Source organism: Myodes glareolus, chromosome 2 (assembly GCF_982192425.1).
Source record: "Myodes glareolus chromosome 2, mMyoGla1.1, whole genome shotgun sequence".
Lineage (NCBI taxonomy): Eukaryota > Metazoa > Chordata > Mammalia > Rodentia > Cricetidae > Myodes > Myodes glareolus.
This window is the reverse complement of record NC_142027.1, coordinates 9,051,462-9,067,693: the sequence shown is the minus strand read 5'-3', so window position 1 is coordinate 9,067,693 and position 16,232 is coordinate 9,051,462. Positions and strand designations below refer to the sequence as shown.

Sequence of the window (16,232 nt, the reverse complement as noted above, 5' to 3'; positions counted from 1 at the left end):
ACAGATGGTTGTGAGCCACCATGTGGTTGTTGGGAATTGAACTCAGGACCTTTGGAAGAGCAGGCAATGCTCTTAACCTCTGAGCCATCTCTCCAGCCCCCGGAAAAGGTATTTTTAAAAAAATATTTTAAATTATGTGTTTCCATGGGCTGGCTAGACGGCTTAGCCGGTCAAGGCATCTGCTATCAAGCATGACAAGTTCACTCCTGTAGTTCCCAGGGTGGAGGTCATAGTTCAGTCCTACAGTCCCCAGGGTGGAGGTCATAGTTCAGTCCTACAGTCCCCAGGGTGGAGGTCATAGTTCAGTCCTACAGTCCCCAGGGTGGAGGACATAGTTCGGTCCTACAGTCCCCAGGGTGGAGGACATAGTTCGGTCCTACAGTCCCCAGGGTGGAGGAATAAACCGCTGGCCCACGTTGTCCTCTGACCTGCATATGCACATGCGGCATACCTACACACAATAAGTAAATGTGACTTACCAATTAATTATGTGTGTGTGTGTGTTTGTGCATGTGTGTGAAATGCCACAGAGGACAGGAAAGGGTCTTGGATCCTCTGGAGCTGGACTTGCAGGCAGTGGAGCCCCTTTGTGTGCTGGGAATGGAACGTGGGTCCTCTACAGGGGCAGGATGCACTCTTCCTGCTGAGCCATCCCTCCGCCCTGAGAAAGGTGGCCTGTTGTTTTGTTTGCTTGTTTTTGTTTTTCAAGTGTAGACGTATGAAAATCAAAATCAGGAAATATTTGTTTTATAATCCTATCACTTCCCTGTCTCCTCAAAAAATAGGAATTTTGAGTTTTTAGCACTAAAAATATTATAGAATGGGTGATATTTAAGGCCCACATTGCTTCTTAGGCACTGCCCAGGTTAACAAAAGACTTGTTCACTAATAAAATTTTTACTGAATTTAAAGATATTTGCACATAGAAAATAACTGTACCTGTGATAAAATTAGAAGTTAAAGATAAATGTGTACCTTGGCATTTCCAAGATCATTGTATAATTTGAAAATTATATGACCTAATATAAAACTTTGCTAAATCAAAAGAATGCTACATAATTTATTTATTCGCAATGCTGGGGACAAAACAGGACCTCATATGTGTCATATGAGTGTGGTATCCCTAGCACAACAGTTAAATTTTTGACATGCTTTCCTTTTAGAAAAGAGTCTTCCTGTGCAGCCCAGGCTGTCACTGCACCAACTGTCCAGCCTTAGCTACTCTTGAACTCCTCATCTACTGTATCTGCCTTATAAAGCTTGCCAGTGATATCAAATAGACTTAGGATGGCAGGGGTTGAAGAGATGACTCATTTGTAAAGCACTGGCTGCTCTTGCAGAGGACCAGATTAATTCCCAGCAACCACATTGCTGCTCACAGAAACTAGTCTGAAACTAGTCCTAGGGGATCCAGTGCTTTTCACAGACACAGACTACGTTCTGGCAACACACCCAGATGCGTAAAATAAAACAGTGATAATAATAATCTTAAAAAATTTAAAAAAAGGTAGGTAGACTGAAATGCCTTGCAGGAAGCATATAGAGCCGGCATTTTTTAAGTATATCAGAATTGAAAATAAATCTATAAACTGAGGATTACTTTAGCAATATTTTAATTAAATGTTTATAAAGCCATATATTAAATATGCTAAATCTGCAGAAAACTAGGACATTGGCTTAAGATTCGGCTATGCAAATAGAGAGACACCTTGGCATACGCTAAACACCCAACTATAAGTACTTCAAGAAGTACTTAATAAAGGTAGGACTGTGCCAGGGGATGTCTGCAGAGCCAAGGGCTGGGATTTCAGATGGTTCCACTTGTAAGGGCAACACGGACTACACTGGTCACCCCCTGCTACACTCTGCTCCCCAAGGTGTTCATCTGCTAATGATTGCAAATGAACCTCTGCACATGAGCCTGTACCTACACTTTCAGGACAAATGCGTCCCAAGATCAACCACAGAGTCAAGGGGCATGCCGCTGGAAGTCCCTTACAGGACGGTCTGAGTGGCTTCGTCCTAGCCAAGTCACAACAAGTCCAGCAAATAAATAATGTGCTGTAAGAACTTTTTTTAAAAAAAGTTTTTTTGTTATGTTTGTTTACTTTTTTTTTTTGAGACAGAGTCTCTGTGTGCAGCCCTGGTCGTCTGGAACTTGCCATGCAGAAAAGGCTATCCTGAAACTCACAGAGATCCGCTTGCCTCTACTTCCAGAATGCTAGGATTAAAGGTGAACACCACCACATTTGGCAAGACCGACGTTTTACAATTTTTATTTCCGTGTGTGTGGATGTTTGTGTGGCAGTACGGCACTTGTGAGCAGGAGCCTATGGCGGCCAGAAGGCGGCACTGAAACTAGAATTACACGTGACTGTGAGCTGCCACGTGGGTGCAGGGAATCGAACCCACCACTTAACGGAGAGCAGTTGCTGCCATAACCACCGAGCTGCTTTTCCAGACCCCTGTAAGAATGTTTCACTGTATGTTTTAGGTATTTACAAGACAAAGTCTAGCTGGGTAGCCCTAGATGGCCTGGAATTCACTATGCTGACCAGGCTGGACTTGAATTTGCAAAGATCTTCTATGTGCTAAGATCACCAGCATGAGCCATCATACCTGCCTTTAATTTAAATTTAAAAAAGAAAAATGAAGCTATGTAATCCTTATCCCTAGAACTTAAATGGGCTGGATACAGTTATAGGGATTTAAGTGTCAGGCGAGTGGGACAGATGGTGTTTGAGGTCTCTTCTAATTACAACAATTTCTATTACTATTATTATTGTTATTATTAATTTTTTGAGATAGGGTCTCATGTGGCCTAGGCTAGTTCCAAACTTCTCCACAGCCAAGAAGGACCTTGAACTCCTGTACCTTACGCCTTCCTCTCCCAAGTGCTGGGGTTACGGGGTCGTGCAGTCAACCAGCTGGCAAAGTACAGCTCTATGAATATCATCCAGTCACACTTGACTGACTTTACACATGGAGACCTGCAGTCCGACATTTTACGCAACCTGAGAACTAAAGATAGCTTGAGAGGCAGAAAAGTTATATGTATTGCGGTTTCTAATTGGTCATTCGGTCTGAGGATCTGAGAGAGGTAAGAACCGGTGGCTGCCTGCCCTGCTTCTCTGGTCTTTCAGCACTAACCCCTATATCTGACTCAACTAGAATTGAATTAAATTCTATTAAAACCAACTAGAATTCACGCAACAGTTTTAAGTTAAGCAAGCAGAGTGTGTGCTTAAGAGATGTCAAATGGTTGCTTTATCTACTTAACATGTTTTCAGTATAGGCCCACAGAGCAGGGAGGCGCCTGTCAAACGCCTGTTCACAAGAGAAATTCCAATAGAAAATGTTAATACCTTCTCCCATCCTCCTCCATGAGACCAATAGTTTAGTAACTTGATTTTCACTTAAGAGTGTACGACTTCAGGGCTGGAGAGGTTACTCAGTGGTTAAGATCACTGGCTGCTCTTCCAGAGGACTTAGGTTCAATTCTCAGCACCCACATGGTAGCTCACAACCATTTGGAACTCTAGTTCCATGGGATCTGATGCACTCTTCTACCATCTGAGGGCACCAGACACGAATGTGGTACCCAAACATCCACACACATAAAATAAAAAACGCCTATGATTTCTTACATTAGATACATCCTTGTCAATACAGCATGGGGTGGGAGGGGGTTGACTGGAAAGGTGGGGGGTCATTATCTCCCAGACTGTTTCTCCGTGTATGGCCATTTAATATGGCATGATCTAGAACACAGAAACTTAATCTCTCATTTAGCTTTCTGAATTAGTGTCCTGGCGTCACACTTTGTGAACCTAGGGTCAAAGGGAGAAAATGGCGTGATGAATGAAGTTTTTCCATAGAGTGACGGGGACTCTGCAGGTGGGAGGTGAGAGAGGGCACGGGTCACTGAGGGTCCCCCTAATCTCTTAGTCTTTCTCCCCCCAGTCTGATGGAGGAGGGTTATCTGTCTATTGTGTTATTTTCATTGGTCAATAAAGAGACTGCCTTGGCCCTTTGATAGGACAGAAAATTAGGTAGGCGGAGTAAACAAAACAGAATGCTGGGAAGAGGGCTATGAGGCAGACGCCATGGAGCCAGCCACCAGGTCAGACATGCTGAATCTTTCCCGGTAAGCCACACCTCGTGGTGTGATACAGATTAATAGAAATGGGTTAATATCAAGATATGAGAGTTAGTCAGTAACTAACTCTCTAGAGATAATGGGCCAGGCAGTGCTTAAATGAATACAATTTGTGTGTTATTATTTCTGGGGTTAAGCTAGCTGTGCGGGAACCGGGCAGGATGAAAAGCAGGCCTGCCCACAGCTCCATTCTACATATGGCGCCCAGACGTGGATAACTGAATCCACAAAAAGCTTGAGAAAGCTTGGGAAAGAATAGAGTAAATCATGGTTTCTTGGTATAAACTTATGGAGTCTTGTGTGTGATTTTCTTTGTTGCTTGCCGGCTGTTGGGGTACTGGGAGGGACAAAAACCCCAACAAGCCAGCCCTTATGTTACACCAGTCCAGTAAGAAAACCTTTGCCTATTTACATCCCAGCAACCTGTAAACGATTGCTTAACTTGTCAGCTCATGGAGGGGCCTCAAGAAACATTTAGATGTGAGATACAAACTCTAGTTTTGACTTCCGTATCTACTAAAAATGAGAGCGGGTTTTTGGTGCTCTTCCCTTAGTTCAGTAGCCCACCTCCTTTCTTGGTAGCCAGCTCTATTTCTACTCTCCATCTAACCCAGAAGACATGAATTTCCTACATCTCTCCACCCGGGGGCTGCCAGGCTTTTCACCTAAGATATATTATGTTTTTCTCTGAACTCTAATAAAAATGTCCTGGAACTTTCTATGGGAGAACAAATTGAAAGCGGAAATAACCTCATGAAGTCTATCATAATATATAAAAATGGAATAAATTATTTTTTCATGTACATTTTGAGTTCTCAGCTCAGGGTTATAGTAGGTCTACAAAAGGTGTACAATCCGCCATCAGTTCTGGGGAGGCTGAGGCCAGCCAGCCTGGACTGGCTACTGAGACAGGAAGAGGTCACACAAATATAACCAGAAAATTCTGTGTCCATGACACTTCTTTCTTTTTTTGAGACAGTCTCACTAAGTTTCTAGGCTGGCCCTGAGTGTCAATCTTCCTGCCTCAGCTGGAGGCCTAGGTGGGATTCCAGGCCTACACAATTAGGAAGGAAACACTGTGACCCCATAGAGAAGCATTTTATGTGTTTCTAAGCTTTTCCCAGCTTCCTTCTTCAGAGAGGCATATGAACGAATCAAGACTCATTCTTTTTCTTGTCCAGGGTACGGTACCAGTCCAGAGACTCCAGCATCCCCTTCAGGCTTCCACCTCGGCCCGTGACCGAGGAATGTGGAGAACTGTATAACTACCAATCAGACAGCTTCATCTATGCTTGTTCGAGACAGGGTCTCTATGAAGTCCTGCTTGTTCTTGAACCTGCTACGTAGATCTGTCTGCCCCTGCCTCTCAAGTGCTGGGATTAAAAGTGTGTGCCACCATGCCTGGTGAGGCAGCTTGATCTTAATTTAAAAAAATTTAAAAAACTTTTATGTGGATGGGCTTTTATATGTATGAAGTTCTGTCTATATGTATGTACATCTGCATATCACCTGTGTGCCCTGTGACCTTGGCGACCAGAAAAGGGTTTCAGATCCCCTGGAACTAGAGTTATAGGCGGTTGTCAGCCACCACATAGATGCTGGGAACTATGGTCCTAGGGAGCATAACATGGGATTTAACCCAAGCCAGCTGTCCAGCCTTGGGCAGCTTGATTTTATATGGGGAACACTGTTTCAATTATGAGCACCTCATCCCCTCGTACATGCTGGAACAGAAGCAGGGATGAAGTGAAATTAGTCAGAAAGGCAGTAATAACTTTAGAACTCCTAAGAGACCAGCAACAGGATGCTGACAGGGCCGAGGAAGGTATGCAAAGCACACATTACAAAAGCTGGCTTTTAACAAACATTAATTACTTCTACTACTTGTGTAAGCTCAGCACCAAATCTTGAAAGAGCAGCAAAGGGTTGGTCACTGGCAATCACATTATTAACACTGTTGAGTGCTACCATGGTTCCTTGTGTCGTCTGGACGTGTAGAGCAGCTAACAGCCACAGGTGGTGTGTGTAGTGTGCAGTTAGGATGAAGGAACGCTGTCAGGGTGAAATGCACACCAGATCTGTGAAGCCGAGGATATCTCGTTTAAACATTTCCTTTTAACTGAAATAATTTCTGGATATACTGGTTTAAGTGAAACATAAAATTGATTTCATGTGTTCTTTTCACTGTCCAATGTGGCTCCCAGGAAATCTAAAAGCACCTAAGTGCCTAGAACATTTGTTCTGAACAGGCAATGCAAAACACAGTTACTGTGGACTAGCAACACTTGGGAGCTTATTTAAAAAAATGCAGATACACAAAATAAAGTAATAAAACAAAACAAAACAAATGCGAACCATCAGGCCTAGATCCAGAATCCCTATCTGCACCTCCTCACGACCCTGGGATAATCTTTCAAACGCGTCAAGTATTCCACTGAACAGCTCAGTGAAGCTGAGGATTCCTGACCCAAGGGCACATCACAGCGAACACCCACCCTTAATTTAGGAAACTGCTTACCGGAAAGGCAAAGAGAAGGGTAAGAAAGGGTGAGAGGGAAGTAGTAACGGAGAAAGAAAGCATCAGAAACAGTTATAGGCAGAAGCAGCTGCGGAGGGAGGCGGGGGGGATTCAGCCCCAGAGAAACGCAATTCTAGACCTTTGCGTACAAAAACGCGGAGGACGAAGCAAAGATCAATCTACAGTCAAAACCCAGCCAGGGTCAGCAATTGTCGGTCAACTCTAGTATTACCCCCGCCCCACCACCCCAGCGGCCTCAGACAAGCTAGGCCTGAGCCGCGGCCGCTCTGAGGCCGGCTTGGGATGGGAAGCACATACCCACCCCCCACCCCAGGGCTAGACAATTCCTTCAGGCCTTTCTCCATCTTTCGCCCAAAAGTCCCGTTTCCCGAGACACACACCGCTCTTTCCTAGCTCACCTGCCTCCGAGCAACCTCAACCGCCAGCGCCTTCGCGGCCACCACCACCTTCCCAGTGGTTCTGCAGAGAGCCCGCCTTCTCGAGCCCAAATAGTACTGTCATTGGCCAGACTGCCCGTCACACCGCAGGACGACAGACCTGGGGAAGGCTGTGACGAATGCCATAGCAACCGAACCCGGAACTACAACTCCCGGCATGCTCCTCTCCTTAGAGAGGCAAGGCACCACCCCAAGGACTACCAATAAATGGGAGAAGTTGGGTGTTGCCGAGAAGGGTTCCGTTTTATGCAAATTACAATAAAAGGCCACACCCTTCCTCATTCCAACTGTACCCCTACCATCTTTCTTCAGTCTTTGTCTCGCTTCGCCTCTTGTTTCCACATTCTTTCCGCAAAACCTTCAATTTACTTGAATATAACCTAGCTACTGTCGCGCACAGAAAAGAGCAAAGAACCAAATCGTGAAACAAAAATCTCCACATGCACAGACCAGAAACCTCTAGTTACACCTTCTTGGGACGAGACCAGGGAGAGAAAAGGAAAAAAAAAGGCTCTCTGAAACACTTGATTGGTTTATCTGGCTGCCACTCTGTACTCCTCTCTTTCCTTTGGCTTTTCCTAGTTTGGCCCACCCAGTGGGCGTGGTCAGATATAGGGGAGGGATAGGAGGCGTGGCCTCCGACGTCCGATTGGCAGGTGTTTATCCACGCCCATCTGTGGGCGGGACGGAGGGCTGGCAAGTGGGCGGGGTGGGGGGGGGAGGCGGCGGAGGGAGATGAGGAGATAGGCGGGAGCGAGGGAGCAAAGGAGCGAAGGAGGGCGAGAGGACTGGAGCGGCGCGGGGAGGGCGCGCAGCTTGGTTGCTCCGTAGTACGGCGGCTCGCAAGGGAGCATCCCGAGCGGGCTCCGGGACGGCCGGGAGCAGGCGGGCGGGCGGGGATGGTGTGCGCGGCTGCGGACCCTGCGTTCCTCCGCGCGGCGTGCGGGCTGCACTGATTTGTGCGAGGGGCGGCCGCGCGCACCCGCCCGGAGATGAGGTGAGGAGCTGACGCGGGCGGCCTGGCGCGCGGGCGGGGGTCGGCGTTGGCCGCCCGGGGTCGGGTCCTGCGGCCGGGCGCGCGTCCCCGCGGCCGCCGTCGCCTCGCTGCCTTGTCTTTCTCATCCTCCCGGGGGCAGCGGGGCGGGCGGGCCACGGCGGCGGCGGCGACGGCGGGATGGGCTCGGGCTGAATGGGCGTCCGCAGCGGCGGCCGGTGCTCTCGAGGGGGATCGCGGCGGGCGGTCCTTCCACAGCTGACCCCTCTGCCCTCGGCCGCCGGAGGGTGGCGGGCCGGCCCGGCCTCCCGGGATCCCGAGCTCGGGGGAGCGGCATCGCGCCGCCCGCCGGTCCCCCCGGCCTCGAGTCCCCGGCTCATCCTTTTTTCTCTGGCGCCTGCTTGGAATACGCTGTCAGTGAAGGGCGGTCAATGCCGTTCGGCGGCCCGAAGTGATGCGGCCGGGGCTGCCTCTGATGGTATTTAACAGAAAGCGGCTCCCCTTGCAACAAGAGCGCGTCCCCGGGGCTGGCCGCTTCGCCCTCCTTTGCGCACGCACTGACTCGGGTTTCTGCTGTGGACCCAGGGCACAATTGCGGTCCCTTCTTGGGGTGGGGGGGACGACGACCAGGAAATGCAATCCGGATTCCCAGAAAAAGAAAAGCAAGGAGGAGCTGGCTGGACCGCCCTTCACTTCTGTTTGCCTTTGGTTTGGAAGACAACTTCGCTGATCCCCCTTGCCGATGAGCAATCTATTGTTGTTATTCAGACTAGACGCTTCGCTTTAGATAGTGGCTTCTTGCTGCAGCTGGAGGGTGTAGAGGTGTTTGGGAGCATCTTGAATGTTAGTTTCCAACTTTGCCCTCTGCATTGATATTCCGAAAACAGAACCAGCCTGGAAATGTAAATGCACGCAGACTATGGCCAGATGAGGTTCTTTTGTGCTTATCTTTGGTGTCTTTCTCTTGGTACCTAGGTGATCCAAAACACAGAATAAAAAAGAGTCTTATTAATAGCCAAGATAATGAAGGCATAGGAACAGATGCCTCTGGAAAATATCAGTTCTATTTTCGGGGAGGCCAGTTTACTAATCCCGCTGAACTGATGAAGAGGAAGGCTAGCTCATGGATTATATGGTGGACAGGATGTGAGGCCAGGAGCCAGCAGGCCAGCTGCTTCACAGGGCGCTTCTCTAACTGCGGCTAACAAGAGGAATGGATTTGTTGGGATACGCCGTTAACGTGAAGCATGCAGACGTTTCAACAATCATTATAGTTATCGTTTCTGTTATGTACATTTTTTTTTGCTGTCTGTGTGAAGCGTTTTGTGTGTGTGTGTGTGTGTGTGTGTGTGTGTGTGTGTGTGAGTTAATAACTTTCTAGAAGGAAGATCTTTTGTAGGAGATATGTAAAGAACACAGGGATTTAAATGAAGAAGTGAGGGACACTGATTTGGTGACAAGGCTAGAGACGTTTTGTACACTTTTAAGCCACAGTAGGGACATGTTAAAAAAAATGGTATTTACTAAAATAAAAGTGTCTGTTGAAATTGCTAGGACCGTGGCATTGCCACAAAACTGTTATTATTCTGCCTGAGTAAGAGAGGAAATGAACACATTTTAATGTACTTTGGAACCCTGTAGCTCGCTCAGATCCGAGCATTGTGAAATAGGGCAGAAAATGAGTGCTGAAGTTAGTCCCTGAAATGTTTGTCCCTCAGCATTTTTGTTGTTTTCTGTTTTTGTTTCTTTTACTGTTGATTAGTGAGTTCCTTTTTCTTTGACATTTCTTATCTTTCCCCCAAATACCTAGATTGAGACACATTCTTCAGACACTTAGAAGAGATTAAAAGAGAGGCCATGGTAAATTCCTCCACTCTCACCTCTCTTTTGGTGATTGAGCCAGGGGTGGGAGCGTGCCAAGCATGTGCTCTCTCGCCTAGCTACACCCCAGTCTCATACTCATCTCTGTGTGGTGCTGCATTTGAACCTTGGGCCTCGGGATGCGAGGCCAGTGCTGCATCCATGCGGCTGAACTACATCCCTGGTCTCTCATCTCTTTAGTTTGCTAAATTTGTGACTTCTACAAAGTTAATTACATGAAGGTTGAGTTTGTGTCAGAGCTCCCTTTTTAGTGACTCCTTGAATGGCTCCACTTACTGGCTCCATCTTGGAGCCTGGACCTCAGATAGATAGCTTTACATAAACGTCCCAGGTTTCTGTCTCTCCACTTCAGAGTCAGACAATGGGAAGTAGTCAGGGTTTTCAATATGTTTTCTAGGAATTTCTCCAGGGCAGGAAAATTTGGAGAACCTTGGCAGCATGCTTCTTTCTTATTGAGTGTCTCCTAAGACTCTCTCCTGAATCATATTGAGTGTCTCTCTCCTGAAGCAGATAGCAAGTTTTTCAAGTGGTAGAAGTTTTATATGTTATTTAGGCTACTATTAAACGACCATGCTCTTCAGGAATAATTGTGCTATGATAAACGTTTCAGAAGACTGGTAGAGTTTGCGTTACTGTGGTCTCGCTAAAAACTCAAATAGCGCTGGGAGGAACTCCCTCACGCTGTGGCTGAGTGAGTGTGTGAACCACATTGCAATGAGCCTGGTGTTGTCGTCCTCACCTGCCAAGTGAATTGCATTCCCAAGGAGCCACAAGCCCTGTATGCTAGTCCTTTCTGTAGGCTTGGCTCAGAGCCAGCGCAGAGTCTTTCTGGGTCATACGCCCAAAAGAAGTCTAGCAGAACGTTGACCTAAGCACTCCAAAATTTAAGTTGCAGTATAGTGGCTAATCATTTTACAGGCCATTTTTATAAATGATGACAATCCTCATATTCTAAGAATCATTTCCAGAAAATGCAGGCAACTGGTATGCTTCCCAATTTCACTTTCACAGGTTTACTTGGGGAGAGCTATGCAGCTAAGATGCTAAACTCTGGAGAGGATGGGCTTTACCACACATTGGCAGTGACTTAGGTGTAGTCACCAAACCACCCAAGGCAGACTTGTAAAGGAGAGCGCAGGTCATATCACTTGATTTCTGTACTGCTTTACCTGTTGGTCACAAATAGAAACTCCCTGTTTGCAAAGAAAGTCTCTTGATAATTTCTTGGTACTAAATATGTATACTTTACTTAAGAAGCTACCAAGGATTATACACATGTGATTATAAAATAAAGATAAATCTATTGATCACTTCCATCTTAATTGTACTACTTTAGAATAAATCTCAGTCATTTAGAGTGAATAGCTAATAGCCTTTGTGTTTAAAAACATCACATTTCGAGAAATTAAAAAACAAAGATAAACACAAGGAAACTGGAATACCTGTGAACCCGTGACCCGAGTTATGCATACCGGATCATTTTTGCGTGTACGTATGACTGTTCATGTACAGCTGTTGTTGCAAAACTGGGATCTTGGTGCGCATGTCTGCTTCCCTCGTCCTCTTCTTCCTTCTTCAAGTTCCTATCTAGCCTTGGCTAGCCAGGAACTCACTAGATGTAGACCAGGCTGGCTTCTACCTTGCAATGATTCTTTCCTACACTCTGCCTAAAAGAAAGCACTTAAAAAAAATCCCCCCCCCCCCGACTCACTAGGACTTGAACCCAGGGCCTCTACTCCTGGAACATTTTCCTAGCTGTTTTCTTTTTCTTTTCATTCTTTTCCTCTCTGTCTCAGAGAGGGAGAGAAAGAGAATGTGTCTTGCCATGTAGACCAGGCTAGCTTCTGCTCCCCTGGTATTGGAATTCAAGCACACACCAACCATCATGCCCAGCTCATTTATTTATATTTTAACTTGTTTTTTCAACATTGAAAATTTTATTAATTTATAATAAAATTTCAAACAAAATTTAAAAAGAAACACTCAAGGAGAACCAGTCATTGCAGAGATCCTGTTAACAAGGGTGAAAAATGACACACTAATGTCTAATAAATTGACCAAATTCTCAGAGATCAATAGTGATATATTATCGAGTTATTAAATTGACAAATATAGGCGTGGACAGACTTGATTTTCAATGTTGAGAAAACAAGTTAAAATATAAATCCATGAGCTGGGCATGATGGCTGATGTGTGCTTGAATTCCAATGCCAGGGCAGCAGAAGCTAGCCTGGTCTACATGGCAAGACACATTCTCTTTCTCTCCCTCTCTGAGAGTGTTTTATATGCATGTATCTTTTGGAACCATGAACATGGTAGGTGCCTGAGGAGACCAGAAGAGGGCGTCAGATCCCCTGGCGCTGGAGTTACAGATGATTATGAGCAACCACATGGGTGCTGGGGGTTGTACTCTAGAGGAGCAGTCTGTCTTTCCATTCCTCTGTGTGTATTTCTGGGGACTGGGGAGGTAGCTGAGTGGATCAGGTGCTTTCTGTTCAAGCCTGAGGACCGGAGTTCAGATCCCCAGAGCCCACATAAAAGCTGGGAATGGCGATGTGCGGAAGAATCATTGCACATTAGAGGCCAGCCTCAACCCCAGGAGCAGGGGGATGGACGATGTCTGGGGCCTGCTGGCTAGACTAGCCAAATGACAAATGACAAGCTCTAGTTTCAGCAGCAGACTGTTGCCAGAAATTAAGGTGGAGGAGCATTGAGGAAAAGACATCCCAGTGTCGATTACATGCACCAACATGGATAAATATGACTTTACATACAAGTGCGTACGCTACATACAGCAAAGGCTTTACAAAGCCTAGATGCTAGAAGCGTAGCTGGAGACTCAGGCGATGCTAAAGTTTAAAGTTTTGTTTGCTTTGGGTTTTTTTTCAAGACAGGGTTTCTCTGTGTATCCCTGACTGCCCCGGAACTCACTCTGTAGACCACCCTGGCCTGGAACTCACAGAGATCCACCTGCCTCTGCCTCCTGAGTGGTGGGATTAAGGTGTGCACTTCCACTGCCCCGCTTCAAGATCTTTTTAAAGCTCACTTATTCTTTAACAGTTTCAGACACATATCGTAAAATGCCTGAGCATACCCCCCTTGTCCTCTCTTACCCCGCTGCCACTCACCCTCTTGTTCCCAACAAGTGTCCCTCCAGCTTTTACGTCAGGGAGGAGCACAGGTCCACTGCATTTAATTAGGATTGTTTGGATGGGCGTGGAGGAGAGGTTATCTGCTTGAGCAAGGGCAATTTAGCAGTGGCTGCCCCACTAAGAAATGAGTTCCTTTCCCCCAGTGACTATTAACTTGTCAGTAGTTCCTCAGGGCAAAGTGGGGTTACGAGCCCCACTACTCTCCATGATGAAATGCTGATGGCTGCAGTCTGTGCAAGTGACTTCTGTTGCTGGAGTTCATGGCTGCAGCAGCCATGTCACACCCACAGGAAGCCTTTCATAGCGCTCCATCCCATCCTCGCTCTGACACTCTGCCTTGCAATGTGAGCCGACCTCTGAGGGAGTGACAGTTGTCCTATCTGGGGCCCAGCACTCAACGGTCAGTTGTTCTCAGCACCTTGATCAGTTTTTACTTACTGTGACTCCCTGCAAAAAGAAGCTTCTCTGCACAAGACTGGGGCAGCCCTGTGTGTGGCATGTAAAGGTGAAAGAGCAGTTTTCACTCGTATCGTGGTGTGGCAGTCTCACCCCATGCTCCTCGCGTTGGAGCGACTAAGCCAGTACAGAACAGTTTGTCTTGTGGCAAGAAGAGTGGCTTGCTAGCATTGGCATGTTTTGCAGTGAAGCGTGATGTCAGAGCATCCATGCACCTGCAATGATAGCAGCTGACATTAAGTTCTTTTGCAGCACTTGTGTGCATTAACTCACATAACCTCTATAAACTCTGAATATGCTTTGGAAACTGAAGTTAAGTAGCTTAGCCAGGAAGGTGATGGGGAAACTTTTAGCCAGAGTCCAAAACTCTTGGCCTGATTGGTGGCATATGAATATTTTTTTGCATCCCTGATTCTTGTTGTTTAGGCACTTAGAGTTTTCTTGACACGCAATAATGTGTGTGGTAATTAGTGGGTGGGTGGCTGCAGGAGTGGGATGGGGGAGCCTATTTAAACATTCCCTAAAGAGTTGTCCATGTAAGCTGGCTCCAGGTAAGCCTCAGCAGCTGCCTGGCAGTCATCCCTCATCATTTAGCTTTCACAGCTTCCTAAAGTGCTTTGCTTGAAAAACAGGATTAGAGCAATAGAGGAGAGTCAACCTTGGAAACACAGTTTTACTTGTGTGGACTTGCTTTGGGAATACAAGGCTATAGAACTGTGACGAGGGAGACAACCGGGAGCCTATCCAGGCGTTTCCGTGCTGGCCAGCTGAGAAGTTCACTTTAGCACAGCCAAGGCCTGAGTGAAAGATGCTCTGGTCCACTTGGAGAGCCTTAAGAAAATGAACAGCAAATCTTAGGTTACCAAATGTGAAGATGGGTTGACATTAAAGTGTTGTTGCTGATGCAAAGTTTGTAGCCGCCTAACAAAGTGAATGTGAAACAAATTAACTTGTGTGAATTCATCTTCTTTCAACCTCTGTTCCCTGGCCTGAGTTTGTCTGTGCTTCCTGTGTGGTAGGACCCCCAGGGTTGAGTTTTCAGCTGAGCATCAAATCCCATCTTCCTAGAGACTATGTGGAAGTGGTACCAAGTATGTTTCACCCTTGACTGAGTGGTGGAACCAGGAATTGAGCTCTGAAGGATGCAGCAGATTTTGAATTCAACTGAATTAGAATGTGAAAGTTACAAGGTCCTAGCAAGTGGCCAGTTTTATCCTTGATGGCTAAAATGAACTGCCTTCCTCTTAGCAGTGCTTCTCATCCTCTTGTGCTAAACTTTGGGCTGCTCTTTCTTGGTTGCTTTTTTTTTAAAGTCTTGATTTCTAATGGCATCTGTGTAAGACATAGATGCTATGAGTCACTGCCTTTAATGCCCTGGGCTAAAGAAGACACTGATTTAGCCATTTAAATAAAGCCATTTAAACAAAACGGCCTGGCGCCCTCTCTGTACATCTGTCTATTTTGTGTCTGTGTGTTCAGAGCTAGTGATTTTCAGTGAAAACATCTTTTCCTTCTTTCTTTCCTTCCTTTGTGTTTGTTTTGAAAAAGAGTCTCGCTGTAGCACAGGCTGGCCCAGCCTGGCTTTAAGCTTGTGATTGTCCTCCACTCTGATTTCTCAAGTGCTGGAACTGCAAACCTGGCTCCAGCACACATTTCCTGCGCCACTTGGCTGTTAGGAGGTCCATGAGTTTGATAAATTAGGGGCACTGAATGCGTTCGCACACCATCCCTGTGAATTATCTATCACAAGGGCTTATGCACTGTGCATCTAATAGTTTATAAAAATCCACTTACTTCCACTTTAGACTCACGAGAGCAGATTTCAAATAGCAGTGCCCAGTGGAAAGTGGTGCTTACTTTTGGATCTATTCAGATAGATCTTTTAATGGTTAGAGAAACTGGGGATGAAGATGCTTTCGGGGACTTGTTACTAGGATGCCAGCTGCACGAGAGCAAAGAGCGTCGTCGGAATTGTTCCGTGTCCTTGACCAGTGCTTACACACGGAGACCCCTCAGCAGCCGCATGTTGATGTGTGGCGTAGAATGGCCGGACAAGTGCTGCAGAGTGAACTCGAGATGGAGAAGAGAGGGCTGGCTTGGTCTGGACTCCCCAGGAGCCAGGAAGCTGATTGACAGTTCACGTGGCTTGCTTCTGCGTGAAGGCTCCCTTTGGAGTTCAGCTTCCAGGGTGAGTGGTCTGGAGGAGAACAGGAGAAATACCAAGTCAGCTCCACTTTAGTTACTTCTGCCTTGTACTTTCTTTCTGGTACAGATAATGCAATTTACTCTTTGGGTCTCAGATAGTGTGAGATAAATGAGCTGTTTGAAGTTCTGTGAGAAGGAGAATCGCATAAGATCCTGACTTAGCACAAGTCCGGTTGAATGTCTTGACTGCGGTGGTGGAAGGGCAGCTTGAGTTCATCAGCACCGTGCTTGGAATGGCGGGCTGCATTTTTCCTGGGCTGGCAATAAGCAATTTGGTGTAAGATGCTCCTAGTGAGCCCCTGGATCACAGGCAGGCCAGCTGAGAACTTTCCAGTGTGCTGTGTCATGAAGCAGTGACATTTGATAAATTAGGAGCATGGTTGCATTTGCGACTTTGGATATTTTCAGT

The 16,232-nt window shown here is 46.5% G+C and overlaps 2 protein-coding genes across 9 annotated transcripts in view; one reads left to right on the top strand and one right to left on the bottom strand.

The window, feature by feature from the left end:
* Positions 1 to 7,251, bottom strand: part of Cryzl1 (crystallin zeta like 1) — a 45,795-nt gene extending 38,544 nt beyond the window's left edge. For 3 of the 5 annotated variants that reach the window (XR_015000655.2, XM_048422390.3, XM_048422391.3), the window contains exon 1: positions 7,097 to 7,251. The gene's annotated coding sequence lies outside the window, so the exon portion shown is untranslated. The remainder of the gene's footprint in view (positions 1 to 7,096) is intronic. The other 2 variants (XM_048422387.3, XM_085685782.2) reach the window with 2 other exon arrangements.
* A 668-nt stretch (positions 7,252 to 7,919) lies between these two features.
* Positions 7,920 to 16,232, top strand: part of Itsn1 (intersectin 1) — a 189,439-nt gene continuing 181,126 nt past the window's right edge. For 2 of the 4 annotated variants that reach the window (XM_087899163.1, XM_087899147.1), the window contains exon 1: positions 7,921 to 8,132. The gene's annotated coding sequence lies outside the window, so the exon portion shown is untranslated. Of the gene's footprint in view, positions 8,133 to 16,232 lie in introns of all 4 variants that reach the window. The other 2 variants (XM_087899157.1, XM_087899151.1) reach the window with 2 other exon arrangements.